Source organism: Orbicella franksi, chromosome 10 (genome assembly GCF_964199315.1).
Source record: "Orbicella franksi chromosome 10, jaOrbFran1.1, whole genome shotgun sequence".
NCBI lineage: Eukaryota > Metazoa > Cnidaria > Anthozoa > Scleractinia > Merulinidae > Orbicella > Orbicella franksi.
In genome coordinates this window covers 6,691,912-6,708,973 of record NC_138154.1, presented here as the reverse complement: position 1 = coordinate 6,708,973, position 17,062 = coordinate 6,691,912, and the positions used below count along the sequence as shown (strand labels likewise).

Genomic DNA, 17,062 nt, shown 5'->3' with positions numbered 1-17,062 from the left:
GGATGCATTTATGTGAAATCAGTGAAAGAGGCTGATGGTTACATCAGTTTTGTGATCATGGGTGTGTATGTTAATGACATCATTCCAATCTCAAATAACCCTGCATTGCTGAAAGCGGAGAAAGCTACACTGTGTGAAAGGTTTGAGATGACTGATCTGGGTGAGATCCACTATCTCCTTGGTATGTCAATCAACCGTGACAGAGAGTCCAGAACATTGACAGTAAGTCAACCCAACTACCTGGACAAAGTCCTCAAGAAATTTGGAATGGAAAACTGCAAACCTGTTTCTACTCCACTTGAGCCTGGTAGAAAGTTTCAGCAGTTATCACCAAGTGATGAGCCTTTTGATGTTCAGACCTACCAACAAGCAATTGGATGTCTGACTTACATATCAACAGCGACAAGACCAGATATTGCTGCTGCAGTTAGTGTCCTATCCCAGTATATGTCAAAGCCAAGTAAGGATCACTGGATGAGCGTGAAACGTGTTCTAAGATACCTCAAAGGAACTTTGAAGTATGGTCTAAAATTTACTGCTCAAGAAGAGAAACCAGAATTATTTGGTTACAGTGATGCAGATTGGGCAGGAGATGTTGACACTCGCAGGTCAGCATCAGGCTATGTGTTTCAGATAGGAAGTGGAACTGTCAGCTGGTCAAGCAGGAAACAACAGACAGTTGCCAAGTCCTCAACTGAAGCTGAATATGTTGCTTTAAGTTCAGCTACACAAGAAGCTGTATGGCTACGCCGTCTAATGAAAGATCTTGGGAGACAGATGGATGCCCCAACTACCATCTATGAAGACAATCAGGGTGCCATTGAACTGGCAAAGAATGCCAAATTCCATAACAGAACAAAGCACATTGACATTTGTCATCATTTTGTTCGTGAAAGAGTTCTTTCTAATGAGATCAGAGTGATTTATTGTCCTTCGGAGGACATGACTGCAGACATCATGACGAAGGGACTCCCGAAATGTACCTTTGAAAAACTCAGAAACTTGTTAGGCGTGTGTGACTTGTGAATGTGATTATCTAGCATCAAGTTTTTTATTTTTATTTTGTTATTGTAACAGCATATTATCAAGTGGGAGTGTTGAAATATTTATGATAATGTATGCGTTACAATAGAAGCTGATTGGTTGATTCTCTTTAATGCATGCTTTAAGTTCCCGCCATGTTGTTGTTGTTCGACTAGGTTTTTGATCCTACATGACGATGTACACAAGTAGTGTGTTCAGTTTAGATTAAAAAGTCCTGGATAGTTGTGGCTCGATTGGTTTATTTTAACACATAGCATGTCAAGTAACAGATTCAAAGCCCTTACTGATATGCTGCATGTGGCAGACCTTGGCATGAAAGATGAGCAAGACATGCTCTGGAAAGTAACTGGATTTCTGCAGTTCTTCAAAGTGAAATCCAAATCTCTTTAACAGCCCTTTCAGTGTGTGGCAATAGATGAGAGGATGGTGAGGTCCAAACACGGCTCAGGTATAAGACAGTACATAAAGAACAAGCCAACAAAATGGGGCATTAAGTCACGAGTACTTGCAGACAGTGCAAATGGCTATACATGTACCTTTGATGAGTATATTGTAAAGAATGCTGCTGCTATGCCCAGTGCCAATTAACTAGGCTATGAGCCAGCTACAATGTTGTGATGAAGCTGGTACAGTCCTTAATAAATCAAGGTTTCCATTTATATTTTAATAACATAGCCTAGTCATATTTTAATTGATAAGCCTGCATCATTGACTTCTTTGAAAAATAAAGCACCAAAAGAGAGTTTATAGGTTTGAATCAAAAGTGTAATTGTATTGAAGATCTATTTGAGCTGCACAAGGTCCAAAAATCAATCTCATTGCCCGTTGAAACCATCAAGATGGTCGAGTCCAATTGTTTATTAACAATTCAAGGCAAAGAAAACTTGAACACAGAATTAAATTATTGTTGTATTGCTGACAATGAACATTATTACTCTGAATGTGTTGATAATCGAGACACTTGCAGCATAAAATATGGAAAACACTGACAGGGTTTAGTGAATGTGGACGAATAATCTTCCCTTTGTTCAGCCGTGATGAATACTCTTGCTACATACAACCATGCAATTGTCTCCTAGAAATGTTATTTTGGCTATTTAATGTGAATCAAAGTCCCCTTTTTGTACTTTTGACCCCCATGCTAGCAACTGTGATGGTAGGCCATATTCTAATGTTCCACCAACTGTATTTAAATTTGGAGATCTAAATGCACTAGGAGCATTTTTATGTTCTTTAGCCAATGACCTGGCATGTGAGTGTGGTGCAAGAAATGGTTTTGAATGGTAAATAAATATTGTAAGACTCGACAACAATTACTCGTCTAACAAATTGTTTTGTAAATTATAAGTGGAGATTTTTCATATTATGTCAATGGTCTTAACCAGTGATTATTAGAAAAGCAATCAATCAAAGCCATTCTTTTCTCCGGACAAGGTGACACCACTAAGAAATGCTATGAAAGACAAATCCTAAGTAGAAATAAAGAAATCCAAGTACAGTACAACAACAAGTTTAAGGGCATTGTCATAAAACACATCACATTGAAGCTATAGTTAATATAGTTGATATTATAGTTAATACACATCATGTACTTTACTCACCCCACTTTAACTCAAAAATCGTTGACCAAGCAAGTCGTTTGCTGCTGATAGAATTCAATTTAAATATCTGTAGTTGATATTACCATTTTAAGATTACATCTTAATTTGATCCAGAAACTCTAAGTTAAAATACATTACAAATTATTATGTTTACTAGTATTATGTTCTAATGGTGCTGACAAAAGTATTTTTTCACCTTTGGGCAGCCTGTTAAGTTGTTGTATGATGAATTGTATGTTGTATGATTATTGTTTAATGTTTATCGCATTCTTTCCCTTTTAAATGAATTGTGAACCACTTCTATTAACTTAATTAGTTTAGTTCTCTTGTATTGTCACTGAAAAGCCCCATCAGGATAGTGTCAATAAACTATTGTTTGTTTGTTTGTTAAGTTAAGGAAATTCCTTTTAGTAATCAGTTTCAAATGATTTTCCAGTTTAGTTAGTTGTAGTTATGCTTGGTAAAAATCCAAATCATACTGGACTACAAATGTTAATATGTATTTTAATTTTGATCCTTATTAAAGACTCTCTGTCAACAGGCATGCATTGTGCATGTCGTCAGAGGTTTCATGGTCCACAAAAACCTCTAATTTGTTGTTGTCAATCATTTTGCTTTTCAATCCTTTATTATCCAAGGCATCCATCTGGATTGTTCTACATTTATGGCCTTTAAAGACAAGATTCATTATTGCCCTTGACATTGAGGGGAATGTATCATTGAAAAGCTGTTTTTCAGATATTTGAGAAGCTAAACAACGGCCAGTATGATGTGATTTCAGCCATGGCAACTGCAAAGAACCTTGGCAGAAGGTGTAGACCATAGACGTTGGTCAAGAGAATTAAGATGTACTCAGGTACAAGAAAAAACACTTCCGTTTGCTGCAGTAAGTGACAGTGAATTGAACTTTCCTTCACAATGCTAGCCTTCAGAAAAGACTATCACATCACTTGTGGATTCATCCAATTTGAAGTTAACTTTGGCCAGATTTCTTGAAATTGATTTCGATAAAAAGTGAAAAGTGCTTTCTCTGCTGCATTTTATTCCTGGTAAAGAAAACTAACATTTTATTGCAAAAAGAGCCAACTGAAAACATTTTAGTATGCATAAGTGACCGGTTATTGATAATAACTCTGTAGGGATTCTGAAGTGCAGTATGAATTCCTCCACAACAAAAAAATAATTGTTATTGTTATGCTACATCATGACTACTCAAGACAGTATGCTAAGCATAGTAAGTACTGTAAATTTTGTATACATGCTTCTGGAGTCTCTGAAAGCAAATAAAAAGCAAATTCGTTGCATGAAATTGTTTCAAGTCTGCAGGGACTGGAGCTGACAGTTGTCACCTCGTGACGCCAAATTAGAATTCAGAATACAGTACTTCTAAGCCAAATTGCAACTAAAGCAAACATCTCATATCAGTTTCTACCAGTAAATTATATTTTAGACCACCAAATGCCCACAAAACCTTCTGATTTTTCTAACACTTTCTTCAGCGACAGAATCAAAACAAAAACAAATGTTTGTAAAGCATTCTGGTCTACAGATAATCGTTAACAATATACCCTGTGACAATTTCAGAATAAATATTATTTACTGAAAATAGCCAATCTCCTGAAGTCCTCTTTCCAAACAGCATGGTTTTTAAAAATATTGAAGGACCGTAGCCAGGGTTGAGCATAATACAAATTTAAAAAACGATCTCTGGCTAAAAATGTTTACAGATATACGAGCTTTCAACTGTTAGATCCACAGTCTTTGACGGGTTAATATGAATGAATGAGTAATGTTGACTATGAATATTTGGACAGAAGTTGGACTCTGTAATGGAGCATTAGGAACTCTAGCTCATTTTGTTTATCCTAATGAACAACAACCACCATGTCTTCCAATATGTGTGATAATTCAATTTGATGAAAACTGTAATGGTCCATCAATATCTTCTTCATTTGCAAGAAGTGTACAGATTTGTCCCATTACTCAAGTTTCACAAACTTTAGGGCACTCTGCTGATAGACAACAGTTACCACTGAGATTAGCTTGGGCAATGACAATTCATAAGAGTTAAGGTCTCACTCTCAAAAAAGCTTGGGTAGATTTAGGAAAATCAGAAAACATTAAAGGAATGACATATGTTGCACTCAGTAGAGTAAGAAACCTTTCAGACCTTGTTGTTGAACCCATGACATTAGAAAGATTACAGGCTCCCAAAAAGTCACCTAACTTACATTCTAGAATCATGGAAGAACAACAACTAAACAAGATTTCCCAAACAACAGTTTTCACATTTATATCCAACAACAAAGTGGTCTAAAAAAATAACACCTCAATCGCTAATTACTGAACTTTGAGTTTCATTCATTCTCCAATTTACATAGTCTACATGCAAATGTCACCTACACATACATCCACTTCCTTGTAACAATAAAGAAATAGCACAGCCTTGCATGCCAATGTTTATTTACTATGCAACACTTAGTCATCCACAAAGGCTATTATTAAACATAGGCATGCAAGGCGTGCAAGAGTTATTTTTTTGTGTGAAGTGTCGGAGATTGGAGCATTCATGGTACAGTAATGATTTGGTTAATTTGACAAGTTTTTTTGGTTGCGATGTTACATTGGTCATGGTAAGATAGCTGAATAGTAAGCCATAAAATGTTTGACTGAACAAACTACAGTAATCTGACATGTCTTCAGATTGATGTAGATACCATCTTATTTTCTAACAGGCAATTTGATTCATTCTTTGATACAACCCGCACTGTGATTGGTGTGACACGTGCACATGCATAACTCCATCACTCACCGATCACATAACCCCTCCAACCATCAAGAGGAATTTTTGCTCAAGAATACTCAAGTTAATTTGGAGACTTTTTGGCATTTTATACGAGTCGTAAGTTTACCTTTTTACACAACACAACACAACACAACTTCACCGAAAAGAGAAAGAGAAAAAACCTCTGACACGTTAAAAGTCTGATTTAATTAAATTGCACTTTAACTTGGTGCCGTGCAGTCTTCAAAGAACATTTGAACAGTTTTCATACTTTTTACCTTTAAAAATATTGCACTGAAATGAATGTCATCAAATAAAACTCTCAAGCTGCTACTGCAGAGACGTAAAAACTGTCCAGAAATGAAAGCTTCTTCTTTGTTTGATATCCTGGAAACAACAGCCGATAACTTGTCAGCTCTAATTGAATTTACTCCCATATAACAAACAAAAGTGTTAAGTTACCATTTGTCACTAAAGATAGCAAACATCTCGTGGGAAAGAGTGGTGACGATTCGTCCACTCTAATTCAATTTACTCCCTTGTGAAAAACAAGAGTGTCAAATTACACTTTGTAACTAAAAAACAAAAATATCTCATTATATTTGCATGCAACAAGAACAAAACAATCGTTACCCGCACTTACTATTGTAAATGTTAGAACTGTTTTAAATCTAAAGTCTCATCCCCTTTAAAACATGTCCTAAGAACTAGAAGCGACGATTCGTGACCTCTAATTGAATTTACTCCTTGTGAAAAACAAAAGTATCAAGTTACCTTGGCAACTAAAAATAAAAATATCTTGTTGCATTTGCACACTACTAACTCATGAACTGTTTCAAACCTGAAGGCTCATCTCGTTCATTTAACTAAAATCCTCAGCCTAACCCACAAAAAATGTCGAAGTAAACCCAATATATGAATACTTCCTCCTCTTTTATAGAAGAATAAATATGGCCGTTCTGAACTCTATCAGGATCAAATCTTCTCACATACCATTTACCTTTACAACAAGAAATTTGATTGGCTGTTTATAGTAGATCCAATCTGATTGGTGTGACATACATCTCTCACTCACTCACTCACTCACTCATCCATTGACCCGTCCATAACATACCCGACGCGCCGACTAAGAGGTTTTTTTTTTTTCCAAAAAAATAACTCAACAAACTGCATGCAGCCTGGTTTTTAAACACTGCTGCTAATTATTTCATTTGTTCTCTTGTTAATTTTACAGACTCCTTAATGTAACTTTTCATTTATGCTGTTCCATTTCTCAAGTGCAACAAATTTTCTGTCATATCTGTTTCAGAATTCAACCTTGTGAATAACATAATTTAAAACATTTCAGAACCTCAGGATACCAAACACTCTATAAAGGACACTAAAGCAGCTACGGAAAGAAAAGCACCTACAGAGACAAAAAGTAAGGACACTTTCTTTTCTCCTGGGTGAAAAGCATCTTTAAACCCCATTTCCTTTTTATAGCCCAATATTACATTGTTTTCCTCTTGTTTCCTAGAAAAAAAGCATGGCTGTATTCACAACCTCAGTCCAATCAAAACAGCCAAAAAACAAAGCATCAGTGGTACGACTTCCAATTCCAAACTGCTCCAAGCAAAGTAAGAAGAGTTGTAGGATTCAACACCTCTATACATCCTTGTATACAACTCTATCAGGATTCTAAAACGCCAGTTCTTTTAAAAGATGTTATCATCAAAGAGGATGAAAGTGACTGGCTCTTTAACCAACAGTTGACTGCATATCCCTGTGGAAATTCTGACATTTCGTTTCAGTATGAAGAACAAGCAAAACCTGAAACAAATTACCAACCAATACGTAGTACAGATGCTACTACTGGACAGGTCCCAACAATTAAACCAAATCAAAGGGTGAACGTCTCTGGAATATTGTCTTTGCGAGACAAGAAACCTAAAGAGGTTATGATTAAATCAACACAGAAAAGCTCTTATGTTAAAGAAGATTGTATACTAGAAGATGACACTGGTGCAATTGTCTTCCACATTTGGAGCACTCTCATTGATCAAGTACAAACTAACAAATCATACAAGTTTACAAACTTAACAGTCAAATATTACCAAAGGTCAACTTCCTCAGTACATCACCATTAACTACTGTAACCGAAACCACACAGTTGTTAACTACATTGTGTGGACCACAAATGCTTGATTGTCCTGAAAAAGAAACAACTGTTCCAAACTTCAAATTTGTAAACAAGTTGACAGTATTTTCTTCCTGTCAAGTGTGTAAAAAGCGTTTGTACCACCTCTCATCAATGTCTACAAAGTGTCAACAGTGTAAACAATGTTGTGTTCAAATTATGCATTCTCCATGAAGACAATGAACTTTGGCTCACCGCCTTCACAAATGAAATTTCTAAACTATTGAAACCAAGTTCTTTGACACTTCATGACACCATAGAAGATGTTGAGGATGCAATCATGAATCTCCAAGACATCACCATTAAGTATAACATCCAAAAAATATTATCTATGACATTGTGCTGACCCAAAACTATGAAAAAACAGACTACCAGTCAAGCACCTCAATGTCTGGTATATTCAGTCCATGACAAACCATATAAACTCAAAACTATACCTGCAACAAGTATGCCACTACAGAAGTAACAATGAGACTTTTTGGTTTACACACTCAATTCCAAAATAAACAATGTTACATTCAAGTTCAAGTTTATGCTACATTTAAGTAACATGACAGCAATAAACTGAAATATCCACTCAAGAATGTTGAAAAATAAACAATGTTGCATTCAATTACAGCTATAGCATTAACTAAAAGAAATTGATTTTAACAAATGTAATAAGTATGATTTTTTAAATCTGCAAAAAAAAAAGTTAACCGTTTTGTTCACTCACTGAGTTGAAAAATAAACAATGTTGTGTTCAATTGCAGCAATAATTTGAAACAACTAAAAAATACATGTATTGATGTTAAAACCTGTTATACTGGAAGTATAACAAGTATAATTTTTTAAATAATTTTATGCAAAAAATATTTAGCCTTTTGTTCACTCACTGAGTTGAAAATAAAGATTGTTCAGTTCAATTACAGCAATAATTTGAAACTAACTATAAGAAATTGATTTAAACACCTGTTATACTAGAAGTATCCCAAAAAAATCTTACAAAATCCAATCGACCCTTGTTTACTAACTCTCACTCATTAGCACTTACCGATAGGTACAACTAGAGCAAGCCAAGTGTTTTGATTTGCAGCGCATCAGGGTTCATTATATCAGTTTACAATTTAACTCTGTGGTTTGCAATTATGGCCTTTTCCAGTTAATACTTAATGTGATTAACCGTTTTGGCCAATGATGCATCGACTTCGTGAAATTCTACGCTGGATGTTAACTTGTACAGCCGTACAGCCTCGTGTTCTTGTTGCTTTGATTATTCAATGCCTGACAATGGCAAGTGAGGTTGTCAAGGTTGCAACTGCAAGCAAAAAGGATGTAGTAATTAACTGCTTGGCAATTTTCTATGAAGAAGGAAAGGAAGGGGAGAATTTCAGAAAAAAGAACAAATTTCAATGTAAGGAAAACAAAAATGAGATGCACATCATTAAATTGACAGAGACAGTTTGGTAAGTACTACCTCATTTTTACTTAGTTTTAATGTAATGTAAAGCTCCCGAAAAACGTCTACGGACTCTACGCATTCCAAAGCAGCACTGATTCCAGATCACTGTCGGAAAATAACAACACCCTTAGAGATTTGGATGGCCAGCAGTAAAAGGTCACATCGCCATGTGCTGAGTCTGTGCTTGACTGGTAAAATCCCTTTAATTATTAATCAGCGGTCATAGTTTAGCTGTATTCCCTTGTATTTGGTTTGTAATGCAATCTAGATACCATTGGTAAAGTAAGGTTTCATTTGTTTTCTTTAATTAGTGAACGTGCTGGGATACGAAAACAGCTCAGGTTCTGGGTCTTGGCCATAATGTGACAGTGTTACTAAATAGGTTGGTTTCCATCATTTTCTAACTAATTTCACTTAATCTTTGCGTAATCCTGACATTATTGATAAACTTCTGCCAACTTTCGCAAAAGCAGTGCTCATTTATTTTACTTAAAGAATAAACAATTTGCATGACCGTTTTTTTTTTTTAAGGAAAACCAAAGAACACGGGAGGACGGAACGAATAGTGATTGAAATGGATCACCTATCACTAACAAGAACTTGAATGAGGCACTCAACCAATTGGGTACGTTTGCCACACTATCATACCAGAACTAGATAAATATTCAGCAGACAATCAACGTGGTATGTACCCATTTTCTATCAGCATTGCTATACCAGTGTAGAGAGAGAGGCAAGTTCTACTTTGAGAGGCGGTTCTACTTTGTTCAAAGCTCACCTTCACAGTCCCATTGACAAAGTGACTACTCTTGGGAAACACCTCAAGGCCAAGGAGATCCATTGCTGCGAAGGTATCATATTTCTGGCTTCCGATAGTGTTCCAATAAAGGTAATCGAATTCAAAGAAGGATCGATTTACATGACAAACACAGAAAAGAAGAAGGAGGATGATCTAATCCAGTTGGCTACAACATTGAATGTATCACCTGCTGGGACTGTTGCAGAGATAACGTCAAGGCTAAAAAAGTACTCTGAAGCTGTCAAAAACCAGTATTTAACGCACACTGTCTGAAATGACGAAATTCATTTCTGGGATAGAGCAATGCAGCCAAGCTTTGAAGCTATGGTTTGTGTAGACAGTGATTTGATTTATGCATCTGAAATCATTGATAAATCAATCATCTCCCTCCAAATAGAAAAGGACGGCGTTGGTGTTAATGGTATGAATGTTCAGACAATTATTCCTTACAGGACCACCTGGCAGAAGGTAAACAGCATGTGCCTTAATAACAGGAATCTATTCCTTTCACATGGGCAAGGTATAAGCACTGTCAATCAACAAACCTGTGAATACAGATAAGCCATGGAGCTTACAAATCAACCCTGTGTTCTGACAAGTTTTGGCAAAGACGTCCTTCACACAAACCAAACGAACGCGTCTGTATGGCAACTAAGTGATAACGGCAATGACCTACATTTGTTTGCAGGCTCTGACCAAGAAGAAGGGAGTACTGATGGCCCGGTCAAAGAGTGTTGCTTCAAGATACCAGTAGGCATCTGCTCCAAGTTTGAAAGTGTGGTTTATGTTGGTGATGCTCAGACAAACTCCATCAAACTCTGTGCCAAACTAAAAGAATGCGCACACTTTCTCACAGCAATTGGCTGTCTCTACAAAGCCTTTTCCATGCATGACAGAGGTGCTCATATCTCAGTCAAGTCTTCAGAAGAAGCCATTGGTCTTGTGGGGCAGTGCAGAGAGATTCTTCACGAGAACACCCGTGACATTCAAAAGTTGACTGGCATCCACACAACACTTAATGGACTGCAGGGGCATGTGTCTGCCAGGACAATGGCATCAGTTGCCATGATAGAAACAGGTCTACACAGATTGCATGCTAACCTGAAACAATTTAAGTATGACCACACAAACCTGTTAAGCTGCATGACGCTTGATGTTGAGAACTACCACGCTACTGTACATGTAAAGCAGGTAAACTTATCCCAGGCTGAGCACTGCAAGTCATTTGGAACTACTACGAAAGAGACGGTAAAATGCGTAACTAACTGGGTAGCGTACTATCAAACGAGCAGGCGATCATAGTACCCCACCCAAAGAGAGTGCCTTGTTGCTGTCCCAGGTTCCTGTGATGAAATCTCTTCCTATCGTCAACATGTGTCAAGCAGACTGTGATTCACTTAGGGACTGGGCCACCTCCTATGGAGCTGCCATAAGACAGCAAACTGTACGCCAAGAGACCACTATGGCACAACATGTTACACTCCCTGAGTTTATGTACCAGAGATAATGTGAAATCTTTGAGAACGCTGTCTCCATTGCATTTGACGTGCAGTCTGATGATACTTCAGACAATGCTGCAGAAAACCAGTTGGAGGAAGAGGAAGGAGACAATTTTGATGAAAGCAGTGATGAAGAAGTTGAAGATTTAATATTGCTCCAAGGGGAAATTGGAATTTCAGCGACATTCTTAATAGGTGCAAGAACTCGGAACAGAAGAGCTGTACGTTTTAACAATCATCTTTTCCATTGAACGTGAACTCTTTACGAGACAAGGTCACAATTCTAGAAGAAACATTTATTCCACATTCCACAATTAACACAGGGTCGTCCAAGGTAATCAGTCACCCAATGCAAGACGTACAGGATCAGTGACAGAGCTTTTCAAAGTCAAGGGAGATATCAATACTCATTCAAGTATGTGACCCAAATACTTGGCATTTGGTCAGTAGTAAATAGAGTATAATAGCATAGTACAACATACCATTAGTGTTATGATGGTATGTTCAATATTAGCGTACAATGTTATCAAATATATCACAAGTCTTGCTGATGTCAGCTTTCATGTTGTGGCCTCCATGTACGTGCGGTTTCGGTATTAGGGAAAAAATCTGATGCACTTTTGCCATTTTTTAGCATATTTCTGTGCGGTTTTGCAGTTTTCAGGCCCCCCTTAACCCCCCCCCCCCCCCCCATGACAGCCTTCTGCCAATTTGCCAAAGCCACTGACAGAGCTTTTTGTTGAAACAAATATGAAGCTTTCATCTATAGAATTGCTGAGTGCGTGTGCTGAAGCAACAATGAAAATCTCCCCAGAAGAATGCAAGGCCGTAGAAGTTGAGACAAGGGATCAAGCCCACTGTAGGCTATGGTTCTCTCTGTGAGCAGGGAAAATCACAGCCTCCCATTTAAAAGGAGCTTGCTACACTGACCCAGTAAAGACCATCTGTTATCCCATGGCTCGTAAATTTTCATCACCAGCAACAAAGTATGGTTCTCGAATGAGTTCATATTTTAAATTACTTCAGGTCTACTCTACACCAGCTTAACACATTATAGCCTTGATACTTTCAGTTACATATACTTTTACTGTCAAAAAAGCTGCCTAAAACACTGTGCATTTCTTTACCTATAGGTGGGGATATGAGCATGAAAAACAAGCAAGGGAAGCTTATAGAAAAAAAATGTAATCTGTTCATGAGAACTTTCAGATTTTTGACAGTGGCCTGTGGATTAATAAAGACTTCCCCTACCTTGGTGCCTCACCAGATGAGATTGTAAGCTGTGACTGTTGTGGAATTGAGCTGTGTGAAATTAAGGTAACTATATGATGCAAATGTTTTACAAAAATTAAAGCATTATATAGCAGGACCAGGACTTTTATGATGTTAGCAGGGTCTAAGGACCCTTTTTACTATACTCTTTTGCTATGGCAACAGAGTTGAAATGAAAAAACAGATTAGAGCGCATTTTACTTTGTTTGTTTACAGTGTCCATTCTGTCAAAAAGACTCAATGCTGGATTCTTTAAGTGGCAAAAAGAACAGTTGTCTTGTAGATGGACCACTTGGACCTGCCTTGGACCACAGTCGTGCCTATTTCTATCAGATAATCCTAGAAAGCAACCTATTGTATGTACAGTCGCTTTTATATAGGTAATCAAATGATTTTGAGTGCAATTTTGAACACATACGGTAAGTACAAGGTAATGTTTGAAGGACTAAAAAAAATTTGCACAGGCCTATAGGGCAAGTGCTACTTGTAGCCTTAAAAAGAATTACAAGTGCTTAATTATTTTAAACTGCAGGAGAAAAATCCTTTGATTACTTGTTAATAATATACATGCAATTTAATTTCAACTTTCTGCACTCCAATTGAACTTTTTGGACTATTTTCAACTTTCTGCACTGTTTGAGATCAATTGACGTGCTCTCAGCCAATCAGCACGCTAACATTATTTTTATGCACATGTATTAATATTTGTGCATTGCACTGAAATTCTCTAATTATTACACAAAAGTTTACAGCTTGAGTTTTGTAGACATATGCCTTTTCTTGTCTAGTAAGTAAAAATATCCCACTTTCAAAATTGTTAAAGAACCACAGGTCATTATTTTTCCTCTCTTGTTTAGGTTCAGGGTCAGATATTTATTGTGGGTGTTGACTACTGTGATTTCATAGTGTGGACAGAAAGAGACATGCACATTGAGAGAATAAATCCTGATGTTGAATTCTGGGAATTAGCTCTTACGAAAGCCAAAAAGTTCATTTCTCTGGGCATTCTCCCAGAGCTCCTTGGAAAATGGTACACACAACCATCAACACCTCCAACTCAGCTACATGGTGATGAAGAATTGGTTGATGATGTTGATGGTGATGAAGAGGAAGGTCCTGTGTTACTGCCAGACTGACATAGAAGACAGCAAGCTGATTGACTGTGACAACCCTGAATGTGCAATACAGTAGTTCCATATGGCTTGTCTCAAACTGGATGTTGCACCAAAAGGAAAATGGTTTTGTCCAACTTGCTGGAGAAATGAGTAGATGCATCACATACTAAAAGAACTTTTATTTTACTATTACTTAATTTAATTGAATTTAAACAGAGTTGCTTTCCTAAGGGGTGGACCATTTGAATTTTCAGGGAGGGGGGTTGTGGGTGATTTAGTGAAGGTATAAATTTTGTTTTTAACCCTTTCTGGCACTAGGAATAATGGGCATGATTTTTTTTTTGGTGCAAGTATGTTTGCAGGATATTTTTTCCTCAAAAGTATCAAAAGTCAAATGGTCCATTCCCAAGTGTATTTTAGTTCCTATGACAGATTAAAATATGTTTAGACAGGACTTTTACTCCATCATCATTCAAAGGGTACAATAGAATCAGACAGATTTGTCAAAGCACAGCACACTCTTGCAATTTCGTCTATTGGTGCCTCTGCATCTCCTGGTTTTGCAGTAGTTAATTTGACAGGCAGGATACTTTGCAAAATCACATACTTCCTCCTAACCAATGACCCTCTCTACATGTATGCATACATTTACAAATTTTCTAGTTTCTTGTATGTCATGAGCTGACAGTTGTCTCTTTCTACGGGTGAAGGCGGGTATTTTGAGGGTAGCTTAGTAAAACCCAACACTGTAAACAATGTCAAATCCCCTATCTGTAAGAACAATATCACCTGGTAATAACTTGTTTAGGAGCCCCCAGTTTTCAGTGAGGTGTTTGTCACTAACATGACCCCCCCCCCCCCTCCCCCCAAGCCTTACAAAGAAAAGTTATAACACCTTAAGGAGTTATTCCAATTAATAATTTAACAGTATTATGATGTTTGTAATTAGACCAAGTTATAGCTCTAGCAATTAAGCTGGATGGCCTATCAGTAAAAATTTCAAAACAGTCAATTATGACAGCAACTCCGCGTCCAAAATTCTGTCTGAAAACTAAATGCATAGTCTTTCTAAGTTCTTCACACTCTGGCCATCGAATTAGGAAATCCAACCTGACTTGCATCACATCAATCCACCTGCTAGATACTCTTGATGCTGTTGAAACACTGACTTTAAAACCGTGTGCTAAATATTGCAAAGGAACATTTAACCACAGACATATTAAAACCAACAAATATTCCTGGAATTGGCATAATGCATTGGTACTTGTGCTGACAACATGGGGAGCAATAAGAGTAAACAACTGCATAAACATTGAAAACATTGGAATGCCAGTGTAGAACTGAGTTTTCCCATTATTTCCCTCAAAACCACTTTGGGATAGATCAGAAGTTAGCAACTTGTTTTTTACTTTGCTTGGCTCTGTAAATAAACTTCTGTTGCACTCCTCTAGCTGGTAAATTTGAGCCATACTTAGGTCAGTTTGATATTCTTTGTGAGCGGAAAGCCACTCAATTTGAAAACCAATGCTGCTGCTATCGTGGGGAAATTCTTCACTGTCTTCATGAATTTGTTCTAAGACTTCAAATTCACTACCATACAAGCAGGTTCTTTTTCCACGATCATGTCTTCAAGACAGAACAGAAACAATTTGAGATTTGCTCACAATCTCCTTCTGAAGGCGAGCTCTCTTCGCCACTCGCTCACTCACTCTTTGACAACCGTCGACATCATCCTTGCTCAGTGATTTTACTTTGTTATGGCCCAACTTCAAGGTAGGTGTCCAGTCTGAGTCATTCACATTGTAGAGTTGTTACCCCAGACTAACACCTGTATTTGATGTTTTTCTACTTATTTCTTCTCAAATATCTCAAAAATAATTTTCCTAAGTCATAAAATTATAAGTTTTAAGGTTACCTGATATAAAATGAATACTGCAGACATGAGTATAATACTCTCTTCTCTGTCAGATCTGCGTGGGAAATTTTTGTGAACCACTATTCCGTCGCATTCGACTCAATTTCTCTGTTTGTTTCCCTTGATTTTTTATTACTGTTGGGAACCAAAAACAAGCAAATTGTTTGTCATTTTTTTGTTACGGCTACAGAAAAAGACAGCACAAAAGACTCCCATTATCATGGAAATTCATTGCAAACCACTAGAGGAGTAAGAGGGTTGAGGTCGCAGCCTGGGTCAAGATGTCATCCAACATGGCTGACTTCTGGTGGAAACCAGATCGTCAATTAATGCATGACGTCAGTTGCAAATGAAGAATTGCAGAAAGTTGGAAAAAATGCAATATTCTTCCCTAAACATGTAGACTGTGTGATGTATTACATTATAAAGGCTATGTCAACAGCTGCCTAGCAATATTGTTTGAAAATAATTTAGTCATTTGACGACTTGTTGACGATAAGATTTTCCGATGTCCTTTTGATTTCATGTGTTGCACATCATGGAAACACTATGAAGTTACCTGCAATGCTATTTAAAACTAATAAATTGTTCTTGGAAAGAAAAAAGTTTCTGTCTTCACTGCTTGGGAATGATTCATTGTCTCCCTTACCAGTTTTTACACTTGTCATTTCACAAAAACTTCAACTGTCTCCTTTTGCCAAGCCCAGGTAAGGGAGGACTCAATTAATGTCAAACTGATGGTAGCCATGATAGGAAATTCAAAAGAAATCCTTCAAAGTACTGAAAACTAATATTAATCCCCCTTTGTAAGTCTGGCTAAAATTCATTGTTACTCCAAGAGGTACCAATTTATCAAAATAACCTTCTCGTACTGAAATAAATTTGAAACTGATAATTTCATAGGGTTTGAGTCATGCTGTGGACTTGCAATATTCTCCCCCTTGCATGACCAGATTTATCCCTTCAAATTACTGGCTGGGTACACAAATGTCCCCAAAGATCAAAACTTTCAGTTGTGTTTGAAATTCATTCAGTCTGCTACTGGTGAAGTCAGTTACTTGTTATACCCATCAGAAAAAAGATCATGTCATTTTAAAAAATAATGTACCTGTTGACAGCTGACGTTTCAAAATGTATTTTTCATATATTACTGTTATTGCTAAAATATTGAAAACAAATTTGCTCATCAGTGCCTTATCAAATGTTTTTACAAACAAGACTCCCTCAAGTCTCAATCAACATTCCTAACACGTGGAGTAGCTGTGAGTGTTAAATGTTGTCACAGATATTACCCTGTTTCATCCTCAGTTTTGGCATGCCTTTATTTATCAACTCCTTGAACACAGCTGATGCCAAAGGGCCTTCCCAAATAACTCTGCACAGCAGCTCTGGAATATTGCTACAAAATCCTG

At 37.1% G+C, this 17,062-nt stretch overlaps 1 long non-coding RNA gene and 2 pseudogenes across 2 annotated transcripts in view; 1 reads left to right on the top strand and 2 right to left on the bottom strand.

Annotated features, from left to right (window-relative positions):
- Window positions 1–17,062, bottom strand: part of LOC145501147 (uncharacterized) — a 68,260-nt gene that overhangs the window by 39,772 nt on the left and 11,426 nt on the right. The window contains exon 3 of one of the 2 annotated variants that reach the window (XR_014051187.1): window positions 1,234–8,906. The exons of the other annotated variant lie outside the window; for it this stretch is intronic. This is a non-coding gene — a long non-coding RNA (uncharacterized LOC145501147). Of the gene's footprint in view, window positions 1–1,233; window positions 8,907–17,062 lie in introns of those variants that run through there. 2 annotated transcript variants of the gene reach the window in all.
- LOC145501191 (uncharacterized) lies at window positions 12,058–13,811 on the top strand (annotated as a pseudogene).
- LOC145500055 (uncharacterized) lies at window positions 14,204–15,822 on the bottom strand (annotated as a pseudogene).